Source organism: Sylvia atricapilla, chromosome 3 (genome assembly GCF_009819655.1).
Source record: "Sylvia atricapilla isolate bSylAtr1 chromosome 3, bSylAtr1.pri, whole genome shotgun sequence".
In the NCBI taxonomy this organism is placed as follows: Eukaryota; Metazoa; Chordata; class Aves; order Passeriformes; family Sylviidae; genus Sylvia; species Sylvia atricapilla.
In genome coordinates this window covers 36,758,965-36,776,166 of record NC_089142.1, presented here as the reverse complement: position 1 = coordinate 36,776,166, position 17,202 = coordinate 36,758,965, and the positions used below count along the sequence as shown (strand labels likewise).

Below are 17,202 nucleotides of genomic sequence, written 5' to 3'. Positions count from 1 at the left end.
AGCGAGCGAGCGAGCCCGCGCCGCGCATGCGCCGACCGCTCGCGGAGGGGCGGGGCGAGCGGAGCGCCGGCGGCGCCGCCGCTATTCCCGGAGCGGCCGTACGGCGCTCCCCGTGCGTAGTGACCGCGGCGAGCGTAGGCGCGGCGGCGGGCGCTGCGCCGTTGGCGTAGCGTTGTTGTGAATGGAGCGCGCGGCGGGGCGGGGAGGGTGACGTCAGCCTGCGAATGTCAACAATGTAGCGATTGAGGGGCGGGGGCGGCGCTGGGCCGGGGCGCGGGAGGCGGCGGCGGGCGGGCGGCAGAGCCGGGCAGCAGCAGCGGCCGCGGCAGCAGCAGCACAGCAGCGCCGCCTTCTCTCCTCCGCCTCCGCCGGCCGGGCTGCCACCGCCGCCGGCCCCGGGTGCCGCTCCGGCAACAACACAGCCGCCGCGGTGCTGCTCCCCCTCCCCCCCGCCGCCCGCCCTCTCTCCACCCGCCCTCCCTCCGCTGCGGCTTTCTCTCCTCCTCCGGCCCCCCTGCCAGCCCTCCCCTCCTTCCCTCCCTTCCCCCTTTATTTTTCTCCGCAAGACTTTGGCTCTGGAAACAGCTGGTTCAAAGCAATCGCCATGTGATGATCGTCTGGGTCGGGTTTTTTTTTTTTCATTTGGGGGGGGGAGGGTGCAGGTTTCTGACCGCAGAGAAATACTAATAAGAATTTCCGAAACAACAGCGGCAGCAACAGCAAGAGCAACCTCCCCCTTCCCCAAACCTCCTCAGCCGTAACAGCCCCCCCGCCCCCGGGCCCACTCCACCCCGCCCCACTGCCTCCCCCACCTCCCGCCCAGGCTGCGGCGACAGGGGCGACCCCCGAAAGTTGCGCGGAGGCGAGGTGAGTGCGCCTGTTCCGCGGCCCCGCTGGGGAAGGGGACCGGGCGGGGGGGGCGAACTTTGGGGGGAGGCTGGCCGTGCGGGGGGGCAGCGTGGTTTCTCCCCTCCTCCTCCTCCTCCTCCCAGGCACAGCAGCTGTTGCGCGGGGTCAGGCGGGGGGCTGCACCGCCGCCCCCGGAGCTCCGCGGGCTGTGCAGGCGCGCTTAGTGCTTATTCCTTAAAGTGGGAAATACGCGCGTTGCGTAACGGGGAGTGCGCGGCGGGCGCGTGTGTCCGTGCGCTCTCTCCCGCTCCGCTCCGCACGGCCCGAGCCCCGGGCAGCCCCTCCGCCCAGCGCCGGCCCGGCGCCTCGCCCGGCTCCGCCGCCGCGGCCACCTGCAGCCTCCCGGGGCAGCGCGTCCCGCCGTGCCCCCCGCTGCCCCCGGCCCCGTCGGCTCGGGGAGGGATGCCAACTCCGGTAACAGTTTCTGGGATCGTTTAAGGCGCGGCGTGCGGGCACGGCAGCGCGCCGCGGAGACGCTGGCTGTCATGAAAGAGGCTAAGTGTGAAACCGTGCCTCTCCTTTTGTGGAGCGGGCTATTTTGGTCATGCGGCGGGTGTCTTGCTTAAATCGCTTCAGTTGCCGTGAGATCATTGTGCCCTTGTTATTGAAGCTCCGGAGTAAACCCTGCGTTTCAGTCTTCAAGAATAAACGTGAGGCAGGGACGACATCTGATTAGAAATACTCCTTAAGATATTGGAAAGATTGGGAAATTACAGCATTCCTGTTTGCTCTGGTTGAAGCCGTGTCAGTGTTTTCGTGATGAAAGCACGTTTTCTGAGACTTTGGAACTGTCGCTAAACTTGTGCATATTTTAATTTTTTTCTTCTGAGGCTCGAGCTGAAAACAAGTTGAGGGTTTTTTTTTTTTTTTGAGCTAGGAATTGCCTGAGATTTTGCTGTAGCTGGTGGAATGCTCTGCAGTTTGGGGAGGGTGGTGATACTTGGGTAAATGGACTTTTTCAGGTATGTAAATACTGAAATTTGAGGTAATTGCTGAGATGAGATGGATAGAATAAAACGATAAGGTGCTGTGTTAGGCAACAGCCCCATAGACAACAGCTTTAAATCACTGTTCTAGGAGCTCTACATTGACAAACAGAAATAAAATTCCACCTCACATGTGGGCTTGCTCTTTTAAAAGCCTTGCTGCCTTTTGTGTCCACCCGCCTGCCCCCTGTCACTGGGATCTGGGCAGCTGCGCAGCAGAATGGATCGGTGTTGTACTTCCCTGCCGTGTACTGAACCTGAGTTTTCAGCATTGCTTTTCACATTTGACCCTCCAGCTTCAAAGGCTGTTCTGAAGGTGCTCTTCAAGGAATGGAAGGAAGCCGTGACTAATTGGAAAAGTAGAGAACTGAAAAACCAGGATCATAGGTCTAGTTTTCTTGTTAGTTTCCTCTGTAACGCTGGGCGAACCACTCGAACAGATGTACGTACACCAGTACACAGCTGCCAAGTGGGCAAGAAAGGTCCCTAGTGATTTTGGAGGTACGGTGGTTCTGAAGATATTTAGGGATATTTTGCAAAAATGCTCCGTGAAAGCAGTGTGCGTTTCTGGGCAGTGCTGGGCAACTCTGCTGTGACACTTGAGGTTAAACAGCTAAAATTTTTTTAAACTTTTACCATTTTGGAGTGTACATGGGGAATAGGCACGCAGTAAATAGATGACTAATGCACGTGCTGACAGATCCCGAGCTGATAATCAACAGCAATTGTTTAAGCTCAGGTATCTCACACAGGGAGACAGTTCTAGGACAGGTACTCCTAGTCTTTTTCTGACCCAGAGGCACATCTGGAACATCTGTTGCTGGTAATGTGCATGCTGGCGGATTGGTCTGGTGATGTAGGTGGGATGCCTTCCTCTTTTTTCCTCTTGGCTTTCAGTCATTCATTCTGCAGCAAGAAAACATTGGCTGTTTACTCTTTTGTGTTGGGCAGGAAGGGAAATCAGGCATAAAATATGACTTTATGAGGAGATTTTGGTAAATCTTTGACATTGGAGAAGTCTTCAGTTACTTACTGAAATGATAAAATCTCCATAATATATAGCAATCTTACATATCTCTTTCTGCGATGCATAATAAAAGACAAAGAGAGCTGAAAATAAAACCCTGTATAGATGATGTGTAGTGTGGAATATGTGACAGAAGTTCCTTGCCTTTGCTTATTTTAAAACTTTCATTGCTTGATTTTTCTGTCTGAAGTGCCATTTTTTCTTAATGAGGCTGCACTGTGATTGCCAATTATTTTCTTTCAGGTTTTCTCTAAAGGTGTTGTGGAAAAAAATCAGTGTGGTTTATTTTTAAGAATAGAAATAGACATTTTGTCATTGTGTGCTTGTGACATTTTTTTGGGTAGGGTTTCACATATGCACTGGTAAAGAGGAGACTTCTCAGACCATAGCAAAGAGAGGTTTATGGCACTGAGATGAAAAATGAGATGTGTAGCATTAATATATGCAAAGTAATCTTTTCAGTAATAATGACATTTTTATGTAATAAACAGTCGGTAAAATTGAATAGCGTTTATTATATGACATGAACAGAGTCTCTTGTGGTTTTAATTTAGGTGGTATGAACATGGTTTATATATTCAAATCAAAATGTATATGCCTTTTTACTCAAAGGAATACTTTCTGAATGGCTTCTTAGTTTACACTAAGAATGTACCTGTAGTGTTGAGCAGGTCTGACTTAGGTTTGAAGGCATGCATGCTTCTTTCACCTCTGAGTCTGAATTTTCAGCTCAGTACATTTTGGGTGTGATGCTTGTATATAAGGGTTTTCTGAGCTGAGCTGTTAGGGAAAATACACTAATCATTCCATTGATGTGCTGAAGAAAATTCAGGTTTAAAACTTCATGCTTTCTCTGAGTTACTCCTGCTGCTTTCAGTGTTCCTGCGGGCTGCAGATGCTTTAAGAGACTGTGTAAAGAGTGTTTTTCTGATCCTGCAGTTCTTTACTGATATTTGAGCAGATGCCCAAATGATTTTGTTGTAGTAGATGAATGGGCAGTAGAGTTCTACTCCCAGAAACTCCTGCAGGATTTCCGGAATAGTGCTCAAAGTACTCATTCAGGTTGTTACGAAAAATGGTCATCATTCCTTTAAATTCAGCCAAAAGATACTAACCTTGACAGCTGTCTGAATATTACACATGTATTTGAAGCTTGCATCAAGAAGATGTAAAATGTATGAATATAGCCAGCTGAGTTGCAATGTGCTCATCTTGCTTTTTAGATAGGCAGAAACATCTTTGTAGTGGGTTGAAAAGAGCACTGCATACTATGCCGCTCTTAGACTATGAATTACAATTTTAAAGCAGGCTAGCAGAGGAATGTATACAAATGCTGCCTCTGTGACCAGTGATGGACTTGCATCTTCTGAGTTACTAGAACTAATGATCAAAGAACAACCACATGTTCAGAAGAGGCAAATAAAAAAGAACGAGGGAATAAGTTTCAGGAAAGCCCTTATGCTAAAAGTTTACATGTGCAGCAGAACTTTGATCTGTCAAAAATCGGGCTCAGAAGACTCCTCTGCTCGATTGTATTGATCTTCATGCAGAAGGAGCCACAGCAACAATCTGGAGAACACCACCTGTGCTGCACTGGCATCTCAGCAGATCAATAGATGTGTCCCTGTGTAGCTTGAAAAAGACTGTCTGTAAAAGCTCCGAATGCGGTGGGGGCTGAATGCGGCTCCTGTGTGGGTGAGGGGGCCGCCAGGCACACCGCCCGGTCTGTGTGTAAGCCCTCAGCCTTCCGTGCCTGCTCCCCCTTCGCTGTTCACACCTGCTGCTGCAAACCTGCCCTCAGAGCCAGCTGGGACAGCTTGGATTCAGTACCTCAAAGGAAACAGCGAAGGAGGAGGTGGTGCAGGTGGTGGTTGCAGGGGTAAGACACAGGGGGACCTGAGCTATGCCTTTTTCTTCTTTCTAGTTTGAAAGGTGACCTAAAATGGTCAGATCCTCCCAGATTTATTCCTAAGACCTATCATTTGCATACAACTGCCTCTGCTGTCTCAACCGAACAAGATGTTTGAAAAGCTATTTGGAACAAAAAACATGGGAATTTCCAGTTTATCCGTAGTAGGAGTTGAAATAAAAGCCTGAAGCTTTTTTTTTTTTTTTTTTTTTTTTTTTTTTTTTTTTTCCCCCTTCCTTTCTTCTTAGTGTTGAAAACAATCAGCCGGGCTGTGATGGGTAGATGGGGTTTGGTGCACAGGTTCAAAAGGAGTCTCCCCACTAAGAAAAACAGGAACTGTTTGCTGCCTGTCACCACACAGGGCTTCTGGGCTGTGGAGCAGCAATTTTGTTTTTTGAAAAGAGGAAAAGCAGCTTAAATAAACAAAATGACCCTTGAGACTTAATCACAGCTACTTATTATAGCTGACATTCACTGAGGGCTTTTTTTTTTTTTTTTTTTTTTTTTTCCCTTCTTTCTTCAGTGATCGCTTTAAAAATTAAACCTGAACTAGGAAAACAGGAACTGTAGGTGTGGAGGTGTTCCTTCACCCCGATTTGCATGCAGGCTGTTTTTTATTTAGCGGGTAGGTGTGTTCGGTGTGTGTGAGAGCAATTGAACATGTCAGCAGTTTCCTACGAGCCGCTCTTGCTGACTCACGTGTCTGGTGCAGCTTGGAGCTGCCCTGGCTATAAACTATCCACAATAGGAGGCGCGGGCAGAGAGACCGGCAGTGCCGAGCTGCTGTTCAAAGGTTATTTTCGGTTCTCGGTCACTGCTTTGCTGTGGTTTTCTTCCCCAGCAACATCAAAACACACTGTCATTTTGCCAGGCTGCCATTCCTCTAGGTGCGGAGGGTGAAGTGGAAGTTCACTGTGCTGTTGCAGAGGTTGCGCCCCAAGTGCATTCTGATGCTACTGATCAGCAGGCTAAACCTCTGGGGTTTAGGTGTTTTTGTTGGTTTGGGGTTTTTTGGGTGGGTTTTTTTTTGTTGTTTGTTTGTTTCTTTGTTTGCTTACATAGAGTTTGGGTTTGATTTTTTTAAAATTATTTTTTTATTTTTTGTGACTGAGTTGTTACAAAAAAAATCTCCCTGAGCATTGTTCCAAATCTGGGTATGGCAGGTCTAGCCTATAAATTGTGTTTTCCCTTTTCAAATGCAAGCTGTGCTGTGGAGTCTCCTGCCCTCCACCCCTTTTTATGGCATAAGTCTTCTTTAAAGCCAGCAAAGAATTATGATTAAACTTTAAAATGCCTGTTTTATCTGTCTTTAATTTTCAAAATTTTGCAATTTCTTAGTTTCATTCTTACCTCCTGTGTGGCAATATCACTGTCTGCTAGCATGAAAGGATTCCTTCATCTGCTCACGCTCTTGTACAACTGCGTCTTTATTTACAGACTCTATTCTGATTACTCATAAGGATTCTAAAATGATAGCTGCTGCTGACTGATGATTTTTAACTGATCTTCTTGTTGTGGTTTTTTTTTTTTTTTTCCCTCCTTTCTTCTTTCTTAGCTGATCACAAAAGCCTTTGCAGAAGTGGAGTGAATTAGCCATCTGCAGTTCTGGATTTACTGTGAGGGAATTTAGATTCGTAGTTGTCTTTTGTGTATTTTTCTTCTTCTTGTGGAATGGGGTGAAAAATAAGCAGGCTTTGAAAGCGTGATGAATAAAATCAGCTGCTATAGAGCAGGGTTAAAAACAAGGTGAGTTCATGTCACTTGTTTTGTTTTTAGTCAACGACTTTGACCAGTAATTAATAGAAAACCACACTGGGAGCTTTATAACACATGAAGAAAATGGGTGTTCTTGGTTTCCGCCAATACAAATGACTCATCAGTATCAGTGGGGTTTCTACTTCTAATAATAAAACTGTGGAAGACCTTTAAAACGTGTGGTTTTGTCCCCTACTCTTAGTGAAAGGTTGGAAAATATTACTTTAAGATTTTTTTTTTTAAACTTATGGAAGATTTAGTGATTTGCTATGCAGCAGTGAAAAATCTTGTACCCTCCAAAGAAAACCTACTCATACCAGTGCTTGCAGTGCAAAAGTCCCTATCCTGTCATCTTCTCAGTGTTTTGCATTTCACCGCAGAGTATTGCCGATCCTTAGCCTCGATGTCAGAGATGCGCATCTGGAAAATACAACGTATTTATGTCGACTGGGGGAAGACTTGGCACACTACTTCATCTTGCCGAGCTGCTGTTCTCTACCTCTTTTCCAGTCTGGTGAAGAGAGGGACAGTAAGGCTGCTGGGTGACCTTTATTGCTGTTTCAGCTGGTGGGGGTCAGAGGATCTGGAGAGGAAAGTAAACAGAAAATAGGAGTTGAAACATAAATGACAACTGTAGGATGTGTCTGTCACTACCTGGAAGGAAGCGCACATCTTCCAGTACTGAAAGTGATACTGAATAAAGTGCAAATCAGAAAGTGATCTGATAAATTATTTTATTTTTCTCTCTCTCTTTAAAAGTAATAGTTTTCAAATCCTTTTAGCTGTTTACCTTTTTGTAAAGTTTCTGCACTATGTTCAGTGCAGTGAATCAATGTCTGCACACACATAGCACATTCTGCTTTTTGTTTGAAAATGTGCCTTGTAGAATATGAGGTTATTTTGTTTTCATATAAGCAGACCATGCCCTTCATGGTGTTACAGTATATAAAATTGTAATTCTTTTATTCAAGGTGTTGTGCTTTGAATGGTAGTTCAATCAGTGTGTCCTGATCTGCTGCATTTAATGTTGCTGTTTTCAAGTTGCCTGTGTTTGTTACAAGGTTTAAAGGCCATACATGAGGCAGAGCTAGTATTTTCTTCCCTGTTAGAAAATTCCCACAATAATGAAGCCTCCATGTTTACTTTCTCTGTTGTTGCAATATTCGTACTATTAAGTTATTCCTTATAAGGATGTGATAGTTCCTTGTTTCTTCTTATTCTATTTTAAAAGCAGAGTGTATGTTTTTAACAAAATACACTTAGAAAATCTAGACTTATCCCAGCTCCCTCATTGTCAGCAGGCTTCTTTTACAACTAAATATTTATATATATTAATGTATATAAGTTGGTTTGGGTTGTGCTGAAATACCTTGGATGCATTTGTCAATTTCTTGGGTAACCAGACTGTGATGGAGAATCTTTGTTTTGTAGCCTTTTACTAAGTGTGCACTAAAGTGCACTAAAAACAGAGGTGCAAAAGCTTGTGGAAATAAAACTTTGCAACACGTGGAAATCCAGTTGTTTGTTACATGGCAACAGTAAGACACGTGTTATTATATTAAGATGGATATAGCCTAAAAGGCCAAATTCTAACTTAAGAGATTTATTTAGAGACAGTTATTACTGAAGTTCACAGAAGAATTATTAGTAAAGACTGCAAAATAAGGTGTCCATGGTCATTCAGAGTTCAAGAGAACATAGGCTCTTGAGTTTGGCTTGTCTTTAGAAAATCATGCCATCAGAAGTGTCGTGAAGGTTGGATCATGGCAAATGAGTAGTGTGTCTAAATCTCATTGATGTTTTGAGCTCTTGACTCTGAAATGGGATTTGTGTCCAAAATCACTGAGGGCTGGACCTGTGAAGGGCAGCTGACAGTGTTGCTGCCAAATTCGGGGCCGTGATTCTGCTCAGCATCTCCTATTCTTGCCTTTGCTTGCCCTGGCGCCCCATCCCACAGTGGGCCAGCCCTGAGAACTAAGTTGGCAGGAAATTACTCAGTCTACATGTAGGGTTAGTTTTGTGCACGTTACATTTGCTGTGGAGTCTATCAAGAACCTGGATAATGCGTCAAATTAAACCAAAACTTGTTAAAAGACTTGGAGCTGGCGATGGAACATCTGGTCCCCAAAGTTCACTGACTGTCACTGCATCGTGCCCCATCTCCTGAAGGTTATTCTTGTCTTGCTCTGGCAATGTGGTGGCTCTGCAAACTAGGCTGTGCCTAGCCTAACCTGTAGCTTGCCAATAGGAACTTGCTTCCCAGGGCATGAGAGGTTTGGGATATTTATTTACAGCTTGTGTCTGCAAAAGACAATTGAAAAAAAAGAGGAAAGCAGAACACAATCAAACGAGTCTCCAGTTTTAACAAAATGCAGAAGTTCTATCTCCTGCAAGTATTCAAGTAATTGAAAGAAGGTAGGTTTAGATTAGCTATTGGAAAGAAATTATTTACTGTGAGGAGGATGAGGCACTGGAACAGATTACCCAAAGAATTGTGGATGTCCCAAACCTGGAAGTGTTCAAGGCCAAGTTGGATGGAACTTAGAGTGACCTGGTCCACTGGAAGGCATCCCTAGCCGTGACAGGGGGTTTGGAGCTGGATGATCTGGAAAGTCCTTCCAACCCAAACTATTCTGTGATTCTGTAACTATTTTAATTCCTACCTGATTCTGGCTTCTGGCCTCATGGAACCTGGTCATGTCACTGATCTCCCAGATGCGATGAGCTCTTGAGAATTTTAAATCTGTTACATATGAAGACATGAGCAGACCTGGTGACTGTGGAGAATTTTTTGAACCATGTGGCTGCATTCCTAAACCCTTGGGTCTTCTCACAACCTTTTATCACTCTGGGGATGATGGCAAGCAATGTTGAGTAACAGGTTCAGCAGATGACCTGAGTGACTTGAATTTACTCAGGTGAGGGAGGGAGTCTAATTTCATCCTTCAAAATGAGAGGGTGAAATTGAGAGCTGGTAGCACCTTGTGCCACTGGGTGAGAGCAGAAGGTCCTGCTTGGCCATGTGCTTGTTGTGCTTTGCTGAGCTGATTCAGCTTTTCAACCTAGTACACAGCAATTTACCATTTTCTTAACCTTGGCTAATTTTCATAGGCAATTTGATGAGTAAGACCACAGATCCAAAGAGCAGCAGAGCTAATGTGGGAAAGACAAGGGGGAGCAGTGGGTGTGCAGGTTGCTGAGGGGCAAACCTAGGTCTCCTAGATTTGCTGTCTGTAGCTTCACCCTGCTGGGCTGCTGAAGCAGGGATGACACTGCTCCCCCTTTCCTTTGTTCTTGATCAGCTTCCCGGGGTGATTTTCTGCGAGGCTGAATGCTGGTTGTGCATTAGGCAAACTTTTCACCAGAACCTGAGTGGCAAAAATGAAAATATCAGGAAGCTTTTGGTTAGGTCCTCTTCTTGAGCTGGGAAACGTAAATTCTGCTTCAGGTCAGCTTCAGGTATCTTCTGTGCCTGAGGTTCTTTTTTATGTGGAACCTGTACCCTGCCAAGTGCTTGTGACTCAACTCAGCAATTTAACTTCATTTCCAATCCCTTAATTTGTTCCTGTAACTTATTAAATGTGTACCAAGGGAAAGTGTGGAGCAGAGTTCTTACAGAAATTCAAATTAAGTGATGCTGTGAAGTAATCGTGAGGCTTGTCAGGAAGTTAACCCCGATGTAAAACTCATGGTAAGTTATGAAATGTATGCATAGTTTGTTATAGCTGGAAATTCATGGGCAATGCAAATTTAAACACTTTGCAAGGAAATGTTTTTTGTTTGTCTTTTTCCCCTTCTTGGTCCTCTTCATTTGTCTTATTATTAGACTAAAAGTAGAGTCAGTGATTCATTCAGTAATCTCTTTCTTGGACAGTTAGTCATCTGCCAATTTGTGTTAACTTTCCACTTTGTTCAGAAAGTGAGTAATGCTTAATGCACCAACCAGCAAATTCCAAGCTTAAAAAGCTGTGAGTATCGTTCAGATCATCTCTAAACTTTCTCTAAAAAAATTTTACCGTTTTCTAAGATCAAAGTGAGGTCTGGCATGCGGTGTTGTACAGCTACAGTCGAGTTGTTTTGTCTAGCCCCAATTACTAAAGCAAAACTCAAGGTTGCAATTGCAGTGCACAAGTACAAGCAAACCCACATGTTGTTTAGGCATTGTAATGCTTTTTGTTTTTTTCCCAAATACTACTTTCAAGGGGTAAATATTGCCTCCACAGTTCTTTCTCCCTCCCCAGATTGCCATGGTTTGTTAATTTCTATTGTTTCCTACCTGAACAAATTGTGATGCTATCAAGGCTAATTTAGTGAAAACAGCTTGAAAGCAAAGTAGTAATTCGTATTAGCTGCCTGCTACAAGTATTTCTGGTGCTTTTCATGATGAGTTTTGGTAGAGAAAAAAAATATTGTGCTGTGGAAATGTTATCTATATAGAACTTACAGCTTTAAAGTCTTTCTATAGCAATGGGGTAGATATTTTGATCTCAAAGTGATGCCAGTTATTTCTGAAGATGAACACAGATCTTGATTGAATCACTTGAGAATTTAACTACTTTTTTCTTATGGAAACTGGAGTAGTATGAAGAGCAACAAGGTCAGTAATGTCGTAGAAGAACTTTATAGGACCAAAGTTTTCACTGTCTGCTTTAAAATAACATGAAATAGCTGACTACTACAATCAGCAGCAGAGGAATTCAAAGTGCACATGGGACTTGAGTGCTCTGGAGAGGGTGTGCATGTGCAGGAGGGTAGGGCAAAGTGGCAATGGTAAACATGAATGCCAGAAGTGGTTTGCTTGGCCCCACTCTTTTCCTTGTTCCTTCCCCGAGTGCCTGTTGTCCTCCCCCACCACTTGCAGTCTATTTGTTGCAGTGAAGTTGTCTTCTCTATGACTGTCCTTTAGTACAGGTGGTTTTAGGGATTTCCTGGTGCCACAGTTCTGTAAACAAGCAATGAAAAAGCTCTTGTGGAGGAAAGAATAATCTTTGATTATAGGTCTGTAGTCTGCAGCATGATGGGGCCGTAGCAGAGTTCTGTTCTGCTCAGTTGTTGTCAGAATAAAGACATTTGGTCAAGACCATCATTTGGTCTTGAAGAAATGGTAGGAGAACATCCGTTTCCCCAAACTGGATTCCTAGAATCCAATTCCATTCCATTTAGGCACTGAAAATATTGCCGTAGCCATGTTCCAGTGTGAAGAATTAGAGGTTCTGAAAGGTTCTCCCTCCCAATTTTACTTTGCATCTCAGCAAGTTTGGATACTTTGGTGAAGCTTTGGACAAACAGCCATGCTGGGGATGCTTATTTGAACACCACACTTTGGGATTTGCCGCTCATGCTTACCTGCATATTTTCCAGCATCAGCAGGGTTAGTTAATGCACTTCCCCTCTGCCTCCCCCCTCAGGATGTCTGTGCCCACACTAGCATTGCTTGCATATTTCTGATTTAAACCTTCACAGCATTGTGAAGAAGCTCCTTGCTAGTTTTGGGGTGAAGGTGAGGGTGGACAGGCAGAGAAGAGCAAAGGCTGAGGTTGGTGGTGCAGCTCTCAGCTGAGTTTGGTGCATGCTGTGCATGTGTGACTCAAGCAATGGCTGATTCACTGCCTGAAGGTGGTTTGGGATTTGCTTGGTGTTTTTTTGTTTGTTTCTTTAAAGTAGTAGTCTGCCCAGAGGTGAGAATTAGTGCCCTTTTGTTGGTCTGTGAGTAAACCAGTACTGTGAGAAATGTCTTTGCTCCCAGTCTTTTGCTCCAGATGTCCAGCAGTCAATGCTGGGCAGCAGACCCGGAGCACTGAACTGATGTTGGAGGAGACGGGCATCTGGCTTTCATGGGACTGTGCAGGCTTTGAGGGGTATCTTAATTGCCAGATTTGGCACTTCAGGTTGCAGGTCGCCTGGATGGGGCAGAGAAGGCTGCAGGATTTACAGCTGTACTTAGTAACACCTGGCACAGCTGCTTTCTTTGGCTAGTCAAAGATGATGGGGGTGAAGGAGGGATGAGGAGTTGCCTGAGACCTAGTATGTGCTGAAACCCAGATAAGGGCAGTGTTGACTATTGCAAAGCTGAAATTGTATTCAGGGCATTTTTATCTGAGGAAATATATATATATTTATGTGGTTTTGCCCCCTGCCCACCTTCCATTTGTTACTTGACTGTAAAGTTTAGGCTGTTCCCAGAAAGATGGGCACCTGTTGCCATCATCCTGCACACAGAGGTGCCTGAGGAGGTGCAGCCTGCTTGAGGGATCTCCCAGGTATTTACAGAGGGGTGTCTCCTTCCCCAACTTGCTCTGCAGGTGTGCTGTTCAGTCGGTTAGAGAAACCGCGAGTTGAAGGGTTCACTGGGGTGAAACAGTTTACAAATAGCTTTTCAGTGTTTTTTTTTTTTTTATTTTTAACTCCCTCCCCACCCATGAGTCCCTTCCCCAGTACACCAGTAAAGATGAAATGTCTCAAAGAGAGATCCTTGTTGCAGAATAGGCAAAGCACCTTGAGAGTTTCCAGAGGACCTTTGGAAAAGGAATTACTTTCCCTGCGTCTTTTTACTGCTCCTTCTTTGGGTTTTACAGGGATAAAACTTCTTTCTCTGTGGCTGCTGGGTTTTCCAGGGGAGTGGGAGTGTCACGTGATTTCTATTTTTTTTTTTCCTTCCATTTGATTTTTTTCCTATTCCCTTAAAGACTGACCACTGATGAAAAGATACCTATAGCAGTGTATTTGAAGGTGGTAGAGGCAGGGTGCCCTTCTGTCACCTGCAAGGAGAACCCCCAGACCAGGTCATGCTGCCCTGACACCAGTTCCCAGTGTCCCCAGTAGCATGGTCCCCATGGCCAGGCATCTTCTCTCAGGCACTTGGTGTGTCCTTTTTGCCCTAATTTTAGGTTATCATAGGGAGTGATCTCAACCATATAGCCGCATTTGAGCATGAGAGGAAATTTCGACATTTCTCTATTTTTTTTCCCTAGTCAATGTTCAATTGCTTATGGAAAATTCTGGTAAAAAGGGTAAAATTTCTTTACTGGGCGTTTAATCTCAAAACCACAGCTCCCTGTACCCAGGACACAATAGTGGTTATGCCATGCTTACAACCTTTTTCCAGCACAATGTAGGTGTGGGTAAGTGTGCATGCGGGGGAGAAAGGGAAAGGGCACGAATGCGATGGAGGGGTTCTCTTTTTCTCCCTAGTCTGCTCTTCTGGGGTGTGGTTTTTTAAATTAAAAAATGAGAAATTAATTTTGTCTTGCTTGCAGAGGAGGTTAATCGTTGCGGAGACCTGATGCTGATACTCCACATATGTATTTTCACACGTGTCGCTGGCTGCGCTCGTACTTTGCGGCTGGCACGGCATAGCTGGAAAGTATGTGGGAGCATGTCTACTTCCTCTGAGGCTGCTACAGGTGGTCAGGAGGGTGGGGAGTGGGAGGAGGAGATGCTGGAGGCAGGCGAGGTACGACACCCATTTCCTTTGGCGTGTATTGTGCGCTCCAAGCCGCTGCCTTGCCTCAGCCAAGCGGCTGCATGTTGCGCCCGCGGTACTTCGTCTTTGCGCTTGCTGGAGGTTTATGACTAAGGTTGTGGTTTAATATGCCCTTTTTAGGTATGTGAAGGGTTTAAAATTATCTAGTGTTGCATTTCTTCTTGTCTCTTTTTTTTTTTTTCTCCATGGCATTTTCTGCCTTTAAAAGTTTCCATAATTTTAGAGAGCAAGAAGCCTAAGTTCATTTTTAAAAGAGAAATGAAAGTTTTCCCTGATTACTCATCAGCTAAAAGTATGCATTTCTGCCTTTCAAGGATCTCTTTTTGAGACGAAATAATTTCATGGCTTGTAAGTTTTAAATACCTAATACAAACTGTTGGAGAGCCTTAAAACGAAAGAAAAAGAAAGCTTAAATACCTGGAGTTGTGAGGAAACAGTCTCTCTGTAGATGAGATGCCTTTCTTCTGCAGCTGTACCCCACCAAGCTTGGTGTTAACATTTGCAAGTACAAATTTGTTTCCTTGTGATTTTGAAGTTTTTACTTGAGGGCTTGTTATTTTCCTGAACTGTTCAGGTGCCTCTTAATGCCTTGAATATTTGTTGAATGTATTGCATGTGGCTTTGTATTCCCTTACATTTCAAATGAAATGCTATAGCCCAGCAAGCTACACTGGATAAAATTGCATGTACTAGGTTAGGCAGGAGGTGGAAATAGAAGGGAGCAAATCTACACATGCGCACCTTGCTTGATGTAACACTTCTTTCTTAGCAGGCTCTGCTGCTTTGGTGCCTGTGATTACTTTTTTCTCTCTCTTTTTTCATGTCCTGAACTGCCATGGAGCAGGACATAGTTTACATACTCCTTCCTCTTTTTCTTATGAAGAAAAGTGTTTTTTCCCATGAAGGTACCTGGAATATTTGGCACTGGCTTGGTTGACAGGAGCTCCGGATGCTCTGCTCCAGGGGAGCTTGAGCAAGCTGAACTGTCAATTGTAGCTAATTAGATATCAGAGGTACGGAGCAGTGTTTCTGATGTTTGAGCCACCGCTTATCTCCTTGTCAACTGAGATGGCTGCTGAAGGACCCAACAGCAGGTCTCCTCTGCGTGTTTGATGCTTTAGAAAATGTTAATATGCAACCATTGTGGAAGCCTTAAGGCTTGATACATGTTTTGAAAGGGTGTAAGTGCAGGGAAATCTCATGTTCCACGAAGATGTAGCAGGATCTCTGAATCATTAGCCAAGTCACACAGAATTAAACTGATATAGTTTGGGAAAAGATGCTGGAAGTCTTATGGCAATTTGGCTTTAGCTTATCTCCTGCAGCAAGAGTGCTGATTTGGAGTCTTTTGTGTATTTGCTTTGAACTTCAGGTTGCTGTAACCCTGCAATCCACTTAGCAAAATCCATGTATAGATCAGGTGTCTCAAATGCCCCATCTTGAGCACTGCAGGAGCTCCAGGAGCAGCTCAAGTAGATGGTTCCAGTCCTCCCCCAAAGGATTTGCTGCTGAGTGGTACCTGCTGATGTTCCTGGGAGCTCAGCAATGCCTGTGGAATTAACCAAACTCAGCACTGCAGAGTGATGGATGGTCCCTGCACCAATGGACCACTCGTGCCTCTTGGGTAATACAGTCAGTGGGAATGGGCCCTGAATTGCTCGTGAGGGAAAGACTGTGATTTAAGAGCTGTGTGCAAAAAGGAATAAGACAAGGGAGGTTGAGTTGAAATAATCATAAATGTTATGTGCAGCTGCCAGGCTGGAATCGTTGGACTAGGAAATGAAGGATAAAAAGGTGCAAAGCCCAGAAGCATCTGAGAAAAAAAATCAGGGATTATACAAAGGGTGGAAAATGAGAAGACAGTCTAAGTCCAGTACTCTGTCACGCTGGAAAGGGAAACACATAATTAAAACTCCTGTGTCAAAGTAGATAATGTAGGAACTCAAAGCATAGACCTGTTCTAATTAGCTGCTTCCTAAGTATCCTCACTTCAAAATTAGCCCCCAAAAGAGCTGCTTGCTTACAGGAAACCATGTTTTTGACTCAAAGGTACAGTAAAAAGACAGGGTGGGGCATAAATGTGCTTTATGGTATAAAAGTCAAAGTCAAGGGTATACTGCAGTGCACTGTGAGTGAGTCCATGGTGCTTTTCTTTTTCAAAATGAGTTCAGAAGGTATTGTGCTCTCAAGAATACCACACCAAGGCTTGAGCAGCTGAAAAAGGCACTTAGCAGTTGCAGGGAGCTTTAAAACATTTGACTCCCTGAAATAACACAAGCGTTATTTCAGCACATAGAACTTGCACACTGACCAGAGGCATGGCAAATACAGTTCTGATTTATATTATTTTTTTAGCAGTCCTCCTGGTAGATGTAAATGAAGCAGATTGAGATCTTACCGTGGTTGCAAGCTGTGGTAGAAAAATTAGCACCACAGTTTCCAATGGAAGCAGAACAAAAATGTAAAGTCTGCCAATTAAATTGGAAACAGCTCTTAATTTTCCCTCTCCTCCTCCTCCCTCAAAGGATGAATGGCTGGATGGAACTTTGTGTAATGACTCATAGTTTTATATGGATTAGTGTGAATATGTAGGTGAGGGAGATGCTGGTATATGAGAAACTATAGTGTCTGGAAGAAGTGTCCTTGAATGCGGAAAAAATGAACATTTGATCTGTTTCTCATGCTAAGTTAATGGAAACGTAATGCAGAATATCTTCCGCCCTTTACTCCCTCTTCTCCCAGATGCACTCACCAGGTACAGAGGAGGTTTATGGTGAACAGAGAATATGCCTATTATGATAACTGAATTAGTCACTTAAAGGTATTTCCCTTGCCTGATCTGGAATACACATGGACAAGGCACTAGGAGCCAGAATTGTGGCACTGTAGACATCAGCAATGAGCATGCTAAGTTCTGTGGTGCCCTTTGTGAGGTGTTTATTGTTCTCATAGGTTTCCAGCAAGGAAAGAAAAGTCCTTCCACCTTTTTGCACTGTGCTTCTTTGGTCAGAGGATGCTCGTCCATGCCGTACACAACAGCTGGAGGGAAGAGCATCACACGCATTGCTCGTCTGCTGGCACTGTGGCACACTCTGTGTTAGACTGTGTCACCACCTTTCTTGCTGCTGCAAAG

General features: G+C 44.6%; 1 long non-coding RNA gene across 1 annotated transcript in view; it reads left to right on the top strand.

Moving 5' to 3' along the window:
- The first annotated feature begins 327 nt into the window (after positions 1 to 327).
- Positions 328 to 17,202, top strand: part of LOC136358951 (uncharacterized) — an 85,312-nt gene continuing 68,437 nt past the window's right edge. The window contains exon 1 of the long non-coding RNA XR_010743186.1: positions 328 to 867. This is a non-coding gene — a long non-coding RNA (uncharacterized lncRNA). The remainder of the gene's footprint in view (positions 868 to 17,202) is intronic.